This window comes from Hyla sarda, chromosome 2, assembly GCF_029499605.1.
Source record: "Hyla sarda isolate aHylSar1 chromosome 2, aHylSar1.hap1, whole genome shotgun sequence".
Lineage (NCBI taxonomy): Eukaryota > Metazoa > Chordata > Amphibia > Anura > Hylidae > Hyla > Hyla sarda.
This window is the reverse complement of record NC_079190.1, coordinates 199,407,175-199,422,080: the sequence shown is the minus strand read 5'-3', so window position 1 is coordinate 199,422,080 and position 14,906 is coordinate 199,407,175. Positions and strand designations below refer to the sequence as shown.

General features: G+C 40.5%; 1 protein-coding gene and 1 long non-coding RNA gene across 5 annotated transcripts in view; one reads left to right on the top strand and one right to left on the bottom strand.

Moving 5' to 3' along the window:
• LOC130355683 (uncharacterized) overlaps positions 1-10,348 on the bottom strand; it is a 28,239-nt gene extending 17,891 nt beyond the window's left edge. For both annotated transcript variants that reach the window (XR_008888627.1, XR_008888626.1), the window contains exons 1-2: positions 10,209-10,348; positions 3,084-3,229 (exon numbers count right to left, since the gene is read on the bottom strand). This is a non-coding gene — a long non-coding RNA (uncharacterized LOC130355683). The remainder of the gene's footprint in view (positions 1-3,083; positions 3,230-10,208) is intronic.
• FHL2 (four and a half LIM domains 2) overlaps positions 234-14,906 on the top strand; it is a 69,204-nt gene continuing 54,531 nt past the window's right edge. For 2 of the 3 annotated variants that reach the window (XM_056556128.1, XM_056556124.1), the window contains exon 1: positions 234-517. The gene's annotated coding sequence lies outside the window, so the exon portion shown is untranslated. Of the gene's footprint in view, positions 518-10,421; positions 10,526-14,906 lie in introns of those variants that run through there. The other variant, XM_056556125.1, reaches the window with a different exon arrangement.

The window sequence follows — 14,906 nt, the reverse complement described above, 5'->3', positions numbered from 1 at the left end:
GGAACTGTATTGCAAAAACGTGGTGTGAACCCAGCCTTCTAGACGTATGACTGACAGGTACTTGTAGGTCCGGCTGCTGAGCTGGCGGCTAATGCGGATCCTGGAAGAACGATCTGTGCTGAGTTTGATGGGAGATTTCGAGCTATTTGATGAAGTAGGGTTTGAAGGAGAACAAGTCAGTCTGATTGGAGGAAACATTCCAACAAAGACATTTATCTGTAAAATGAAAAAAGCCACAACCTCTGGAAACGAGAACGTGTCGGATGCCAGCTGCAGAGTAAAAGAGTGTGAGAGTGGGATGCGTTCGTCTCCTTATATGGTCAAATGATATGAAGGGGTTTCGCTGGGCTGTGAAGGGAGACTTTCCACACAATGTGGATGTAGTGCTGGGAGCCTACAGTGTCACTGCTCCAGCTGTGTGGCTGCCTAAGAGCACTGCTCCCTGCCACTGGATGTGTGACTTCCTCTCCGCCTCTACCCCTGGGAGGAAGAGAGAGCACTCACTAGCTGCTGCTCTGTAAGTACATGCTGCTCCTTTTGTTAGAAATAGCTTGGCTTGTTGGCTGGGGGTTAGTGTGCTGGCTGGAGGAGGAATGCTGGGACACAGGAGGTGAGAGGATGGCTATGAGAGGTGCAGGCAGCATCCATGTGTGTGCATTCATATGAATGAGAGTGCATAGGAAAAGCTGAAAATAGACAGCTGGATGCAGTTGAAATCATGTCGACCAGTGGTTTCCAAACTGTAGACCTCCAGATGTTGCAAAACTACGACTCCCAGCATGCGTAGCATGCTGGGAGTCGTAGTTATGCAACATCTGGAGGTCCACAGTTTGGAGGCCACTATGTAGACTATAATTTCACCGGTTTCCATTCAATACATTTTTGATTCTTCCAATTTGTTATTCTTTTTTTTTATTTTAATTTTTTTCAGTTTTTTAAATCTATGTTATTTAGCATACCATTCCGCAGTGTAGTAGAAGAAGCGATGGAGAAAAATATGACAACAGATAATAATCAAAAATGATTAAGCAAATGTAATAATATTACAGGAATGAAAAAGTGCAGCTTAAGATAACTCAAACGTTAAGGGGTCTATTCACACGTCCAGTATTCTGCGCAGATTTGATGCGCAGGATTTCAAGCCGTGTTCAGTTTGCATTGAAATCTGCAGCAGAAAATCCTGCGCGTCAAATCTGCACAGAATACTGGACGTGTGAATAGACCGTTAACAAACGTTTTCTATAGTAATCTGTACATTAGGATAAAAAAAATTAAAAAAGTGTGAAAATGGGAACAGAGCCTTCCTGGAGTCAAAGGACCCATCACAGACACGTTCATTGTATATTCATGATGTGATATCTCTGATTTGAGCGCAGGAAAAATGTAAGACCCCCAACATGTGGCATGAATTAGAGCGAGCACCTACATTATTCCATATTCTCTAGAATGAATGAAATGTATAGTGTTGTATAAATAATAGCGCAGAGCATTGCTGATGTCAGCTAAAATACACCAGTTCATGAGCTGGGCTATGGGCTTCAACCACAGATATATAGTACATATATAGTACAGTATATATATGAGAGGTGCAGGCAGCATCCATGTGTGTTACAGTAGATATAGAAAAGCTGAAAATAAACAGCTGAAATCATGTAGACCAGTGGTCTCCAAACTGTGGACCTTCAGATCTTGCCACACTACGACTCCCAGCATGCCCAGACAGCCATATATATATATATATATAGATAGATAGATAGATAGATAGATATTTTTTTTTCTATTATAAATTTACAGTATATTTGTATTATGTGGGTATGTTTTTGTTGTTCACTGTGTTTAAATACACTTAAGGGGGAATTTATCATGGCGCTAGGCTTACACTGAAAAATCTTTCAAATTTTTGCGCAAGCCTAAATTTTTTGTTGTTGTTGTAAATCTGTTTTTTCAACAAAAAAAATTAAATTACAAACAAAAAGCAACACAACCACAGGCATCATGTGCAGGCAGGACCACATAAGATCCATGAACACAGTAGTCAAGAAAGATATGGTCTAAGCATGTGAGAAAATTCCAACAGGCTCATTACTCGCAAGCCTCCTTTTGCGCAAAAGTTGTGCAACTTTTTAAACTTTAAAGTGGGCATGAAAGGAGGCAGATTTATCTCAAGTTACGCAACAGCGTAAATTGTAGCTAAAATTATAGCTCGGAGCTAGCATAGATTGCAGAAGCATTAAGCACGGCCCACTTCATTGCCTGATTTATTGAGAAGTGTGCGGCGCTTCATAAATGAGGGAAGCGGAAAGCAGTACCGTTTCACATTAACATTGGTTTCTGCCATGTAAAACGCCAGCCTTGATAAATTCCCCCCTTTGTTAATTTTTTAATGCATAGATCTTCTTCACCCGAAAATGCGTCATGCACAGGAAAACCCTATCCACTAATGCTACGCATTCGCTCTTATGTGTACAGTTACATATAAGACTATGTTCACATCTGCCTCTGTAATTCATAGGAACAGTAGACATCACTGTTTTCCATCTGTCATGTGATGGACGCCAACTGTTTGGATTACTATTATGAGTTTGGTTGTTTTTTGGAAACTGCATTAGAAGCTTCATTAATGTAAATGTGAACATAGAGACCAGTAATACAGAAAATAAGTAGAAATACAACCTTTAAAGGGGTACTCCAGTGGAAAACATTTTTTTTTTTTTTTTATGAACTGGTGCCATAAAGTTAAACAAATTTGTAAATTCCTTTTTGTAAAAAAAATAAGCTTAATCCTTCCAGTTCTTCTCAGCTGCTGTATACTCCAGAGCAAGTTGTATTTCTTTCTGGAGTTCTTTCCAGTCTGACCACAGTGCTCTCTGCTGACACCTCTGTCCATGTCAGGAACTGTCCAGAGTACAAGCAAATCCCCACAGCAAACCTCTCCTGCTTTGGACAGTTCCTGATACAAACTTTGAAATAGAAGTTTAACTTTCTGGCACCAGTTCATTTGAAAAAAATAAATGTTTTCCACTGGAGTACCCCTTTAAGATATACCTAAGAAATTCTGACCAAATTAGCAATTTTGTAGTTACCAGATTTATACTCTCGGCTGTCCGCTTGTGCCAGTGGTGGTTTGTCACACAGAAACACTAATGACTCTCTCACAGCTTACATAACTCCCATTTTACTGCATTATGTCCAAGAGTGATCTTCCTTTCCACCATGTTGCTAACGTTTTCTGCAAAGAAAGGTACAAAAGTGTAAGGCTAGGTTCACATACATCAGGCGTCCGGCACAGTATACCTCTGGCGTGCACCGGAAGGGACCTGATGCTAGAACTGATCCCATTCATTTAAATGGGAAAGTTCACAATCATCCAGCATCCCAATTTTGACGCTGATTGGTTGGACACTCCGGAGGGAACCAGACAGGGGAATGCAGCTTGCTGCGTTCCCCTGTCCGCTGTCTAGAAACAATAGACACCGGATGCCATATAACTGATGACAACTTGTCATCAGTTGTGGCATCAGTTACATGGAGGATGCCGGACATATGTGAACCCAGCCTAATAAACATAGCAGGTCACAGTATAATGTGAGAGCACCTGCCGGACTTGCAGTGTTCCTTGTCACCTTCATAACAGCCGCATCTCTAAGGCTGGGTTCACATATGTCGGGGATCAGGAATAAGCGAACTCAGCCTAAATCTCGAGGCAAATGATGCCACAACTGATGACAACTTGTCATCAGTTGTATGGCATGCGGCGTCCATTGTTTCTGGGCAATGGACAGGGGAACGCAGCAAGCTGCGTTCCCCTGTCTGGTGCCCTCTGGATGATTGTGAACTGGATGATTGTAAACTGTCCCATTCAAATGAATGGGATCAGTTCTAGGATCAGTTTCCCTCCGGTGCACGCCGGAGGGAGACTGCCGGAACACTGATATATGTGAACCCAGCCTGACAAACAGAAATTGCATACATTTTTCCATTGTAAAAAATGGCAGAAAAAGGGATCACCATGTATGTATCTCAAAATGGTACAGATGAAAATGTCAACTTCTTCTACGAGGAAAAAAAAACAGCTGCTCTATCAATGGAAAAACCACTGTTTTAACTAAAGTATTAAAGTAAATTGTGAAAAAAAAAACATAATAAATGTATCAGTATGGCCTGCAATAAAGTTAACTTGACATTTATGTCACATGGGGAACAACATAAAATTAAAAACCTCATAACTTCCAGATTTGTTTTTTCCATGCCTTCCCCCCCACCTCCCCCCCAAAAAAATAATGAAAGTTTTTGTGTAATAAAAAGGACAACTTATCACACAATAAAACAAGCCTTTGTAAGGCTATACCGATGGTTGAATAACAAAAAAAAAAGTTATGGGATTTTTAGAATGTAAGGATTAAAAATGAAAAAATTAAATTGCAATGTTCCAAAGGCTGAAAGAGGCCCCATCCCTAGAGGTTAAGGACATCCACTTTAGGCAACCTGTAGTAATGTATTGGTCCCCACATCAGCTGCTACGCTCGTGGGGGCTGCTTGGTGTCTGATAATGCATATAGAGAGGCATTGTTCAGTGTTCAACCCTTATAGTACTAAAGGTGGCCTTTAAGGATAGATAAATGTTGACCATTGCCACTGATTTTAGTGGGACTGTTATCAAAGATGTATAACAATATTAGGACTACTGATGACAGTGATACAAATTGTGAAGTAGCTGTCTCTTATGAGGGACAAGGACTGAGTTTAGAAAGCAGGATTTGTAGATCTGTATCTTCTGTCCATGGAGATGTAAAACTTGGAGAGTTATTGCAGTTGTATATTTGCAACTGGATCCACAACTCATACGCTCTGCCAGAGCCAAATAAGTAAGAACTCAGACATAAATAGGTTATCTCTACAATATTTAATAATACAGGCTAATAATAACCTTATGTGATTATGTATAACTAGATTACCAACTGCTTCATAATTCTTTTTATATTTGAATTAGATCTATATAAGCCAGACCAAAATCTCCCCTAAATAGAGTCACAAATTGGTTGACAGCTGTTTGAGGGTTCTTGTAACTTGTCAGTACAGAGCATTTCCAGCCAACCACTACTCTGCTCTCATTCTAGACTATTTAGGGAAAAGAACCCTGAAACAGCAGCCTGCTGATGGTGCACACTCTGTTTTGACTAGTATGAGGGCTAAGGTGCGTACTTTACCATTACACACCACTAAATGTCTTTAACTATATTCAGTACCCCCCTCAGATATGCATTTAAGGTATCTAACTAGCCAACCAGCATTCTGTTCTGAATTAATCATGGAATAGAACCCTAAGGCTAAGTTTCTACTTGTATTTTTTTTTTTTTTTTTAGGAAAAATGCCAAGAAAAATGCCAATTTTTCTGCATCGCTGAATTCTTTTTTCCACTTGGCATTTTTCAGTTTGGCGTTTTTCTTAATCCTTTTGGTGTTTTTTCACTCTTTTTTTTTAGCTCCTTGGTAGTTTTGCAAAGTTGCAGCATGTTGAGCTAAAGTCGTTTTTTTCCCCTGAAATCGTGGCGTTTTTCTCCCATAGAAGTCTAAAAACGCCATGTGGGTTTTGGCGTTTTTGCAGGCGGTTTTTATTCTTTTTTGGACTTTAGCGATCCAAAAAAGGGATGTAGATACCTTTTTGAATAACATTTCGTAGGGTACCATTAAAAAAAAAAAAAAAAAAAGATACAGTAGTGAAAAAAATTGCATCTAACGAAATGTATCTTTTTAATAACAACATTTTTATTAATTTTTAAAACAGAGATCAATTCACTTTTTTTTCTTTTTATTTATTTTTTATTTTTAGATAGTACTACTACTCCCAGCATGGAACACACTGTTCCATGATGGGAGTAGTAGTACCTGTACTAATTGACAGATCGCCCTGGGTCCATTGCGATCCTTCAGTATAATTTATAGAAGCAGCCGGCCGCTCTTCTATGGTCCCCTGCACTGCCGTATATATACACCTATTTATATTTCCCACAGAGAGCTGTGATTGGCCAGATGGTTCCAGCCAATCACAACTCTCTGTGGGAAATATGAATAGGTGTATATATACGTCAGTGCAGGGGACCATAGAAGAGCGGCCAGCCGCATCTATACATTATACAGGAGGATCACAGCGGGTGTCAGGAGGGACATTTGCTGTGATCTTTCCTTAACTGCAGGTACTACTCTCAACATGGAACGCACTCTGCTCAATGCTGGGAGCTGTAGTATCTGCATTAATAGACAGATAGCAACAGGTGTCAGAAGTTACACTCGCTGCGATCTATCTATTAATGCAGGTACTACAGCTCCCAGCATGGAGCAGAGTGTGCTCCATGATGGGAGTAGTAGTACCTGCAGTTAAGAACAGATCACAGCGGGTATCACTCCTGACACCCGCTGCAATCGTCCTATCTATTGCAGAGATGTGGAGCGGCTCTATACAGCGTTTGCATCTTTGCACTATACTCCGGCCAGTGATATGAATAGAACATCACTCATTCATATTTCCCGCTGAGAACTGTGATGGGCTGCAGCCATCCGACCAATCCCCATTCTGGGCGAAAAATATGAATGAGAGATGTTCTATTCACATCACTGGCCGGAGTACAGAGCAGAGATGTGAGTGCTGTATATAGCCGCTCTGCATCTCTGCAATATTATGGACAATTGCATTGGGTGTCAGGAGTGACACCCGGGGCGATATGTCTATTAGTACAGGTACTACTACCATCATGGAACAGTCTGTTCCATGCTGGGAGTAGTAGCACTACCTAAAAAATTTAAAAAATAAGAAAAAAAAGTGAAACACACACACTTTATAAAAAATTAATAAAAATGTTATAAAAAATAGAAGTTTAGTTTTTTCCCATCACTACTGCATCCTTTTTTTTTTTTTTTGGTACCACACAAATTTTGGGTACCAAAAAAAACGCCAAAGGGGCCAAAAATGCAATTTCCACTCAAATGCAAAAAACGAGAGAAAAAACGCAAGAAAAAAAACCGCCAAACACAGGAAAATGCAGTGGCGTTTTTTCTTGCATTTTTTTCTTGCATTTTTTTGGCCCACAAAAAAACCAAGTAGAAACTTAGCCTAAAACAGCTGTCTATAGATGTGTAACTCTTCCTCTTTTTTGGATGAAAATCTGGTTTGGATAGCATGAAATCATTTTTTTTTCTTCAAGAGGTGAGTGTATTTGCATACATAACATGACACATAAATGCCAAAATATAACAAGCAGTGATGTCTCTTTGCTGTCAGTTTATGGTACACTCGCCAAATTTTAATAGTGATATCAGAGAGTAAGAAAGAGATCTAAGATAAACACACTTTAACAAGTCTTGCATTCATATGACCATCACATGGCCAGAACAGCTCTTCACAATAAGTCTTTTTTTTTTCAACTTAAAGGGGGTACTCCACCCCTAGAAATCTTATCAACCCTATCCAAAGGACTATAAAATATCAAGTAGAGGAATGAGGCACTCGCCACTGTAGATATGAGCTTCTTTATTTTCTTAATTCCATGTGCATGCGGTAAAACAGTCAGGTCTGGAAGTTTATTACAGCTTAAGCTAGGTAGTGCCGACACCTGTACCTGAACTCTTGAAATTTGCCTATCCAAAGGACCCCCGCAATCTCGGCTCCGGCACCCCAGACATCCGGTGCACGGAGCGGAACTTTGCTCCGTGCCGGATGACTGCTGATGCGGGGGAATGCCTGTGACATCTCGGTTACACCCCGCTCGTGATGTTGTGGCCACACCCCTCAATGTAATTCTATGGGAGGGGGTGTGGCGACCGTCATGCCCCTCTCATACACTTGCATTGAGGGGATGTAGCTGTGATGTCATGAGTCTCTGGCGCTGCACCCGACGCTCTAAACGAACACCGGGTGCAGCAGGGAGATTGCTGGGATACCCAGCGGCGGGCCCCCTGCGATCAGACATCTTATCCCCTATCCTTTGGGTAGAGAAGGCAGAGTACCCCTTTAAGTTGATGTTTGTATCATCTACTTAATACCATGTTCTACCTTGTTTCAATCTAAACAGATTTTTGGCAATAAAAAAATGAGCTGACAGACAACTTTCCTCAATAGGCATTGATGTACTGCATCTGAAAAACAACAAAGCTGGCATTGTATAGCATCCATACCTTAGGCTGTGGAATGCAGTACAGTCATGTGACAGTACATAAAATGGTAGCCCCTGCATAGTAAGTTTTACAGTGTTACTAAATAATAGTCTCATACTTGCCAGCTGACAACATCCTTACTTTTCCTATATTCTTTTAAGTACAGTCAGCAAAGCTTAACGCTTTTTTCTCCTTTGCCCCTGTACTATTTCCAAAGAAAACAGTGCAGTTACTCAATGATGTCACAGGATTTGTAGTTGTTATTACCTCTACACATTCCTCTGACTCGTCTTTTAAGTGGTTAAGGTTGTTTTAGTTTGCAGTGCATACTTTTTGTTCCTTAAAGATTTAAGCAACTTTCACAGCATGCAATGTTTATTATTCTCAGTGATCACAGTCATGATTTTGAAGGACTTCATTTCTAATGTCGTTGGTTGGTTTTCCTAAAGCATTTATTTAAGGGTTTGTTTACCGTGCATTTGTATGACACAGAATACATCTTGTAAACATAGAATACAGCACAAAATATGTTATGATAACAAAATGCCCTACATCAACACAAAATATATTCTGTATACACAAAATACAAAAACACAATCAATCAATGTGCACAGAAAGATCTTTTTGGGTTACAAAATTAATGAGTTGGTTACAAATGTTTTTTTGTTATACAGAATGTCATTTTGCAACATAAAATTTCATTTTGTAACATCAAATTCTGTCACAAAATACCAGTATGTGGGATGAAATCTAATTCTTTCCAACAAAACAACATTCTGTGTCACAAAACTACATAATTTGTCAGAAAATACCACTATATGCATCAACATATCAATTTGTGCCACAAAATAACATTCTGGGTGCTGTCATTTTTGACTGTACAGGATTTATTTTGTGATTCTATTGTCACAAAAATGTTTTTGAGTAAGACGAAATTAATTTATTTGTCAATTCTGTCATCTAGGCTCTTCTGGGTAACGCTGAGCCCAATGGATAGAAACAGTCCTATTCTCTTTTTTCTGAATGTAGAGCCCATCTAAGTACTATACCTGACATAAACAGGAACGTTATATCCTGGTTTAAGTACACATCTAATGATGTGTAAGACTAAAGGGGTATTCCAGTCTTGCAGGGTGATGCCAACATTTTTAGAATATGCCACTATATTCTGAATGGTGGGGGATGGATCTTGGGTCACTTACTGTTCCAGGGAGAAAAGGACCAGAGATTGTTCTGTATAGTGGCACTTCGAGCAGGCAGCTACACCGCCCCATCAAGAGAATGTGTTACAGTTCCCAGCAAAGTGGTTGGTCAGTGAAGATGCCACACTGCTTACCTAGAAGAGTGTTGACACTTCAAAACTTAAAATGCTATCCCTTGATACACCATACTGTATACTTCACCTTTATATTCTGTATCTAGAGTAATTTATGGAAGATCATGATGGAGAAAAATAATCAAGAAGAAAAATCAAGAACGTGTTGCTGTTGTGTCCTTCAAAATGCACCCTACCTGAGGTTGTGGTAGTGCAGTAGTGTGACCAGGACACTAAATCTGACAATGCCATAATAAAGTTTAATAGTTATTCTAGACAGCCTAGTAGTGTATCTAGGGAACCATAGACAGCCCTACTGTATCTAGGGTAATGGCATAAGTTACATAAGGGGAGCCAAACCGGCTGATAATTGCTCCATGTAAAAGATCCAGTGATCGCTCAATGAATAAGCATGCACTCCTTTTACTGAGTGCTGCTTGACTTGATTGACTCTCCTCTCAGGCCGTCATCTGCCTGGGTAAAAGATGTCTTTGAGTGGATGGCAGCTTAGGGATGATTCGTCCAGAGTGTGCAAGGCGTATGGCCTAATAACCAGGGCTGGTGCATGGATTTTTGCCACCCTAGGCAAAGCTAATTTTTCCGCTCCTTGACCTCGCCCATTGGCTCTGTCCTTTGACACGCCCCACCTTACTACTGGGGTGACACACTGTAACAAACCCGCTCTTCATGTAATCTCTTTACAACTGGGGGGCACACAGTAACAAACCTCCTTTTCATGTAATCACCTACTACTGGGGTGACATACTGTTACAAAGCCCCTCCTCACGTGATGATGGTTCTGGATGGGTGGGTACTTCAGTTGAGCGGCGGTTCCTTCAGATGCTGGCTGGTTACTAACTTTCTTGCAGTGCGCAGAGTGGCACCCCCATCAAGAGGGTGCTCTAGGCGGTTGCTATTTTGCCTATAGGCAGAACTGGCCCTGCTAAGAACATCTGCTACTGAGGGAAGCCATCAGCCAACGCATGGCTTATCTGCTGTAACTGCTCATGATGCTGTGCTTCTGTATATTCAGAAGTAACTGTCACGCATGTGCGCCGATAAAGTAAGGCTGTTAACCTGGAACTCTCTGTTTTCTGAACTCAACCACCCCTGACCAACCGAATACACCATCTGTCAGACAGAGGATAGTTAGATAAGCCTCATTTTACGTGTGAACCATTGGTTGGGAGAAGAATTTTCTGCCATCCCAAAAGGCAGGGACATTAGTGAAGATAAGCCCCACCTGCCTTCTATACACACCCATGCACTCACATGAATATTATAGAGAGCAGACCCCCCACCTGAGACCCCTGTCTAAATCCAAAGTGTAGAACTGCTAACCAGCAGCCGCTCTCACTCTGGGCATAAAAGATATATCCATATATAGTACATAGCTTGGCATTTATAAGAATGGTTCCACGTAATACTACTTTTTCCCTGTAGTGTCTTCTGCTGGAGGATTAAGCACCAAACTTTAACTTTCTCCAGCAAGACCAGATGATTATAAGTATTACAGCAGGATTTTAGAGGTGTAAATGGCAGAAGTTGGACAACTGGAATGTTCCTTGATAGAATATATAGAACTATGACTTATAATGGCCATATTTTTTAGACTTGGGTCAGTTAAACCCTCCAGTTTTGGGGGAACCAACCATCTAATTTGTATGAGATGTTCGGCCAACATTCCATTTGCATATATTGGAAAAGGGGGGAGATTTATCAAAACCTGTCCAGAAGAAAAGTTGCCCAGTTGCCTATAGCAACTAGTCAACTTGCTTATTCCATTTTTAAAGAGACCTCTGAAAAATTTAAGAAGCAATCGGATTGGTTGCTATGGGCAATTGGGCAATTTTTCCTCTGCACACTTTTTGATAAATACCCCCCAAAGTGCCCAATCGTTTTTTATCTCCAGGAAGTTAACTCATGGCTTATAACCCTCTTACTACTGAAAACACATGCATGTTGGGCCAATTCCACCATGCATGTGTTTGGGAAGTTCATCAGTAATAGCTGTTGGCTAAATGAGTGTTCGGCCAATAGCTATTAAGAGTGTATGGTTACATTTAGTTTTTCTTAAACGTAATACCAAGTAATTGAATTAAAGTATTGTTATTTCATTGTTAAAAGGGGTTGCATATGATTAGAAAAAATACGCTCTGAGTTTTTTTTTCTGGAAACAGCACCACTCCTATTCATGGGCTGTGTCTGGTATAGCAACTCAGCCTCAATTAAGTGGCCCTAAAACAGTCCCTTTTTATTTTCACATATAACCCCTTGTAGTCCTGCTTTTTCCATGTACTTTATGTTGAAGATTTGTTTAAATCTTACTTTATACTAATTCCCTGAGTAACTACCTAGGTATTTCTAGATGGCAGTAGAAAGAACAAATTGAACATGCAAATCATTTTCAAAGCATTTTTGAGTAATGGCAAACACTTCTGCTAATACGTTAAACAATCTAAAGCTTTCATGACACTGTTATGAGTTTTACATTAAACATTTATATTGGCATGCATTATTTGTTAAGCTCTGCTGTGCTAACTTTCCATAGATATATTTATATATAATGGAGCCTTAACTATTAACGTGTCATTTGACACAAGTGATGCTAATGAATAATGTTCAGCAAACAAAGTAGTTAAATGGTTTAATGTTATAGCGGATATTGAGTGATGGAATCATGACTTCAGTGTTCAGATTCACAAGTGTATTGTTTGTAAAGATGATCCCTGTAACCTTTATAACATATGACATTGCTGCTGGCCCTACACCTTTATATGGAGATGGAATTCCTGCATGGCTCGCAATATCCCTACAGTTTACAGTATGGGATTTTATGTTTTATACATGATCAATGAGTTGTGATGGCAGGACACAATGTATATTTATAATGAACTATTGAACCATTGAACAAATGCTTGAGCAGATTGAATGCCATACATACATGCATACATAGGAGGAGAACTGCTTTATTTTACTTCAATCAGTCACAAAAATATTTATTTCTAATATAAATGTATTTTTAAATACAGGCTTTCTGTTTGAAATGAATGCTCATTTAGCTCTATATGTTCCCCCCAAAAAAACATTGTAACCAGATGTTAAAGGGGTACTCCGGCGCTTAGACATCTTATCTTCTATCCAAAGGATAGGGGATAAGATGCCTGATCGCGGGGGTCCCACCGATGGGGACCCCCGTGATCTTGCACGCCGCACCCCGTTATAATCAGTCCCCGGAGCATGTTCGCTCCTGGTCTGATTACTGTCGCTCACGGGGCAGCTGTCACACCCCCTCCCATAGGCTTGCATTGAGGGGGCGGAGCGTGATGGAGCTGCCACGCCCCCTCCCATAGGCTTGCATTGAGGGGGCGGAGCGTGACGTCACACGGGGCGGATCCTTGACGTCACGCTCCGGCCCCGTGAGCGACAGTAATCAGACCCAGAGCAAACACACTCTGGGGACTGATTATAACGGGGTGCGGCGTGCAAGATCACGGGGGTCCCCAGCGGGGTGACCCCCGCGATCAGGCATCTTATCCCCTATCCTTTGGATAGGGGATAAGATGTCTAAGCGCCAGAGTACCCCTTTAACTGGGAGTTAAAAGGGAAATATGGAATGCTATACCTAAATTATGCCATACAATTTTTTTTACTCTTTAGTGGCATTTTTCAGCTCAGTGGTTTTTCAAAATCGTCGCATGTTCTGGCTATGGCATTTCCAAGAAATTGTGGCCTTTTCTCTAGACCTCTAAAGGTTGAATAACCATAAGAAAAAAGACAGGTGTACATTTATGTGGGTGCATTTTTTCTGGTATTTGCCCCCACCAATTCCCAACATTCTTGAGTTACATGATATAAGAAATGACTTGTAATGAGACAAATGCCTATACTAATACACACAAATTTTTGGAAAAAATATCACAAAAAAAACTTTTTTTGTAGGAAAATAACATTGTTGTCTATTTATAGCCTTAAATCTCCATTTTGCGTGGACTTTAACCACAGACCCCCCCCCCTTGGACTTTTTAGGCCGCTTCAAACTGGAATTCAAATACACTTAGACTTTTACCATTTAATCAATACAACTTGCATAGTACTTTGAAAGTGCAAAGCATTTTGTGTCACACAAACTATATTGAGAGCAAAAAAGTTGGCATTGAACGACACTGGTTGGATGCATATGTATTTACCCCTCAATACTTGGGAGAACCACCTTTCTCTGAAATTATACCTGTAAGTGTTTTGGGGTATATCTCTACCATCTTTGCACATCTAGACATAGATACCATCTGTGAACAGCAATTTTAACATTTGGCCATAGCTTGTCAATTGGATTCAGGTATTGGCATTGGCTGGAATTTTTTTAAACATAAGCATGCATTGATCTAGACCATTCTCTTGTATCTTTGGCTGAATATTTGGGGTAATTTCTTTGCTGAAAGATGGAACTCCGTCCCAGTTTTTAGCAGACTGCATCAGATTTTCTTCAAGGATTGCCCTATATTTGGCTTCATCCATCTTTCCATCAATTCTGGCCAGTTTCCCATTAGCTGTTGAAAAGAAGCATTCCCACAGCATGATGCTACCATCATTGTGTTTCACTGTGGGGATAGTGTGTTCAGGGTGATCAACAGTGTTGGGTTTCTACCACACATAGTGTATTGCACTTAGGCCAAAAAGTTTAGTTTTGGTCTCATCTGACCAGATCACCTTCTCCCACATGTTTACTTTGGGTTTCTGGCCACTGGGATCCCCCACTATCTCCTACCCGGAAACCCGTGCTGGATTACTGGGGACCACAGCCCAAAGCAGTGGCCGACACACCCCCTCCATAAATTTCTATGGGAGATATGGAGATACCTGTACACTGTATCTCCATCTCTCCCATAGACATGAATGGAGGGGGCATTCAGAACACCGGGGTCCCGGGCCATAGATCGCTGGGCCAGTGCTCGGACTCCCCGTGATCAGACATCTTATCCTCTATCCTTTGTATAGGGAAAAAAAATGCCTAGGACTGGAGTATCCCCCTTTAAGAAGGTGAATACATATGCATGCAGAAGTTTTCATATTTTTATTAATAAATCATTTTGGAATCTATGTAATATTTCCCCCAACTTCCAAATGATGGACTATTTTTTTCCCCCGGAGTTAACAAAGCTTTTTTGAACAATAAAACACATACAAGCAAACTGCCACTAAGGTATGAGCATGCATATTATATACTCATGGGAACAGTCTAAAGATAGGTAACATTAAGACAATGAAAAAAATCTGTTATTGAAATGGAGGTAAAGACAGAACATGCAAAACGGGAAGCCAATGGCAGATCCCTGAGCAGAATGTTAGGGAGACAAAAAACAAAACAAAAAAAAACAGCATTAAAGGGGTACTCCGGAGGTTAAGATTTTTGTCTATATTGCATCTTCTTTTAATGTTCATGC